This window comes from Lagenorhynchus albirostris, chromosome 13 (genome assembly GCF_949774975.1).
Source record: "Lagenorhynchus albirostris chromosome 13, mLagAlb1.1, whole genome shotgun sequence".
Lineage (NCBI taxonomy): Eukaryota > Metazoa > Chordata > Mammalia > Artiodactyla > Delphinidae > Lagenorhynchus > Lagenorhynchus albirostris.
In genome coordinates, this window is record NC_083107.1 from 2,815,594 (window position 1) to 2,819,579 (window position 3,986).

Genomic DNA, 3,986 nt, shown 5'->3' on the forward strand with positions numbered 1-3,986 from the left:
TCAGAACCGCAATTTGTTTCAGCACAGAAGGCATATGCATTGCAGGACCTAACACTGATACAGATAACACTTTTCCTCTCTAAGAAATTTGTAAGCATTAACCAATTTATTTAACTTTCCTGCCGTGAAGTGCATTTTCTTCTGTTTGCTGTGGGAAAACCCTTCTTTTTCTAATTCTAATCTTTTAGCAGGTATTCTACTGAGAAATTGTCCCCACGCTGGAAATGTTTTGTAGAAACATTGAGAGAAATAAATCTCTCAACACAGTGTAAAATTCTACTGAAATAGATGACCTCAATTTCCTCAGTGTCTAAGCCTCTTTTTAAGCGATTTAGCAATGCTCCAGAAAAAAAAGTAAAATCTCATTGAAAACTGTGGGAACTATTATTGTATTACTACTACTGTTACTACCATTACTGTGTGCCAAGTTCTTCATGATTTATGTGTATTATTTTGTGTTCCCCAGAAAGGAGAGCTTGTGGAGAAGCTCATGTGCTGTCTCTTCAGTGGAGAGTTCAATCCAGGAACAGGATGTGATTAAGGATCTTGAGATGGAGAGTTACCTTGGATTACCTGGGTAGGTCATACGTCCAGTTGTAACTGTCTTTATGATAAGGAGGCAGAGAGAGAGGCAGATTTGACACACAGAGGAGGAGAAGGCAGTGTGACCACGAGGCAGAGGCTGGAGTGATGCAGCCACAAGCCAAGGAATGTGGGCATCACCAGGAGCTGCAGGAGGTGAGAAAGGGACCCTCCCCTCCAGCCTCTGGAGGGGTCACAGCGCCTGCTGACAGCTCCGGTGGGCGGGCGACACTGATTGCAGAGTGCTGGCCTCCAGAACTGTGAGAGAATACATTCCTGTTGTTTAAGCCCCCAAATTTGTGGTAATTTGTTACAGCAGCTGCAGGGCGATAATGCCCGGACCATCCTCCCAAAGCACGAACTATTAGGTCTCAGGAGAATCTGACCCAGTGGATGAAGGGGAGGAAGAAACGGGAGAGAACGTATCTGCCAGTTCCAACCTCTGTTTGTTCAACGGTTTTCCTCAGGGCTCATTAATACCTCTTTATTTCCCCCCTTACCTCCGGGTCAAGCATGGCTGGAGACTGAGTTTTGCTGGAGGGTCTCAGGCTTCAGGGTCACAGGGGAGCCCCAGGGTGGGAGGGCAGAGGCCAGTAATGGGGAGACAAGAAGAGCCTTCATTGGTTGCAGCCTCTGAAGTCTGTTGCTTAGAAGGTGAACTTTCAGGTAGGGGCAGCCCAGAGCAGGGTGTCCAAGTCACCAAGGCATAGCGGGGGTCTGAAGCTGTGATCTCTTGGCCCTCATCACAGCCCCGTAAGCCAGGTGAGATGGGCCTCCTCCAACGAAGCCCGTTCCCCAAGCTTGAATGCCTTCGGCTTATGGAGCTCACTGTCACTCAGGGCTGTGCATCTCGCCTTCCAATGCAGTAGCTGAAATCTCCTTCAGTTGAGTCAAAACCTGCCTTCATGTAGATGCCACGACTGGTTCTAGTTTTTCTTCCTGATGCACATGAAGTAGGGCGCACTCTTATACACAAAAGTTCTCACCAAATATCTGAAGACAGTTTTTCTCCGTTTTCTTTTACCAGGCAAAGCACTCCCCGTTTCTTCAACTCTGGAGCTGTGGAGGAGTATTTTTGGGGGACTGGAGGCCACACCCATCCCTCCTGTGGGCGTGTCATCTCCCTCTGTCTCATGGGGAAACTCACACCGTGCACTGGAGCTTCAGGTACAGTCTGCTCAAGCACACAGGTGTCTTGTCTCCTTGGTTCTCACATCACTGAGTAGCTAGAGATTGTTTCTACTTTAGGTTTTGACAAACACATCATTTTTAGTTGTACTAAACATAGCATCGATGAAAATGCCCTTTTGGTAGCCTTGAGTACAGGTGACTACATGGAAGCATATGTTAGTACAAAGGAGCCGTAAGAGCCCCAAGGCATTAATCAATATGCTAAGGGTGCTACTGTGTGAGATCTGTAGAGGTCAAATGCCACCCCACGTGGCACGACATGTAAATACCCACAGTTTTATGCAGAATTGAGGCCCGTCGGTGATGCCGAAAGGTCAGTGCCAGTCAGCCACGCCAGCCTGGGGAGATTCTCAGCCAACCTGTCCTCCCACCAACCGTCCTCCTCGAAACAACCAACCAGCCAAACCCACTTCTGGAGCATCTTCTGGCCTGCAGGTGGGCATGTTCCCTCTTCTTGTCTCTCAGCGGGAAGCCCTGATTTGGCTTCTGTTCCCGGTCCAATCCAAGTCCCAGCATCATCGGCGAGAGGAAGAGCCATTGCCATGGACTAAAAGGCCAGTGTGCACGGGCATCCCCCCACCGCCTCTCACAGATGGAGCGGCCCCGCAAGGCAGACATCACAGCCTTCAGTTTACAGATAACGACATTAAGCTCCGTTCAAGGTAACACTCCCAAGGTCAGAGAGGAGCACAGCCAAGGTTCAGACTCTGCTCGCCCATGCGGTGGCCAAAATGATCTGAAGTGTAGAAGAGACGGGGCGCCTGGACCACGGCAGGTGGACGCAGCCTGGAGCTGACCCTTCCGAGCCCCCGCAGGAGCTGGGGAGCCTGCCCTTGGCACTAGATGGCTCAGCCTCTGTAGGTCTCCCCTCGGTGACTGCGTCTTCTCATGTCACATATGTGAGAACACAAGGCCCAGCTGGCCCAGCTTCCGAGGTTCGCAGACATGGGTGTTTCTGTGGCCCGACAACTATTTACTAAGTGCCTTCTGGGTCTCCTGGGCCAAACTGGGGCAGGATGGGAGAACAGAGGCCCTAGTACAGGTCCCATGTAGCTGGAATGAACCTTCCAAAGCGCATCATTTATAATTACACCCCATTTCTTCTGCTCAGTTCTAACAGTTAACCTGTTGATCGTGGTGAGTATCACCTTCTCCCTCACGGTTGTCACACCAGCAGATCCCCTCACAACCTCCCCAGGAAAGGGTTCTCACGACAGTTGCTTTCACTCTGCTGCTCAGAAGGCACGCGTTTCCGCGAGCTCCCCCCGCCCCCAGGCATTATGCCAAAATCATATTTCCAGGGGGCAGAGGTGAGTGCTGTGCGTCTATCTGATTAAACTGCCTGTTGTTTTAAATCTATTTTCACAGAGACTTACGTCCTCCAGGACACAGGCAGTGACACAGCACATTAAAAATTATATCTGTATCAGCGGTTGCCTCTGTTTATGCAGCACGTGCACGTGCTGTGGGCACGAGCTAACCCAGGGGTCTCTCGTTATGAAGGATATGCATTCAATGATTGTGAAACAATCGCAGCTTAAAGAAAAGGCTGCATACATACTTGATTGACCACTGAAAAAATGAGGGAATTCTGTGAAGCACTAAATACGTAGATAACATTAAAAGGAAACAAGGACGTGCTCTTCACCCAGACTTTTCTGCATGAATGGTGGACCCGCCTCTGTCAGGGGCAGGGCAGCAGCAGGCCTCTCTTCCAGGCCATTTTCCTAATATTTCTGCTTTTCATCAGGGCCTGGGCACCAGGACGGTGGGGATCTCAGCCCTTGCCCACTGCCCACGTTAGAACCTTCATTAATCTGTGAGTTCCTTGCCCCCTCACCTCTACCCAAAGAATAAATGCCTCCCCCAGAATTACACAAAAATCAATGGCAAAGTTAATTGAAATCTGGACCTCTTAATGTTTTTCTCTTTCTTAAGTGATTGCTTGGTTTCCAAAGAGTGAGGTTGAACTCAAAGGATGGCTTTAATCGAGGAAGAGTGAATTGGTAAGAGAGAGAAAGCAGAGGTAGATAATTTTCCAAGTGACCGAAAGATAGGGTTTTTTTTCTTTTTTTTGAAAAAGAATGTATTTTGAACTTAAGGAAAATAATATTGTTTCAGTGCTTTAAAAGATGTATTAATGGAAGTTTAAGTTGGAGTTTAATAAAAGCTAAAATTTGCAGTAATTCCCTTCTGAACAAATTTTCCTACTG

At 48.4% G+C, this 3,986-nt stretch overlaps 1 long non-coding RNA gene across 1 annotated transcript; it reads left to right on the top strand.

The window, feature by feature from the left end:
• Positions 1–466: 466 nt before the first annotated feature.
• LOC132531784 (uncharacterized) lies at positions 467–3,207 on the top strand. The gene is made up of 3 exons (XR_009544219.1): positions 467–577; positions 1,610–1,749; positions 2,049–3,207. It is a non-coding gene; the product is annotated as an uncharacterized LOC132531784 (long non-coding RNA).
• The last annotated feature ends 779 nt before the right edge of the window (positions 3,208–3,986 follow it).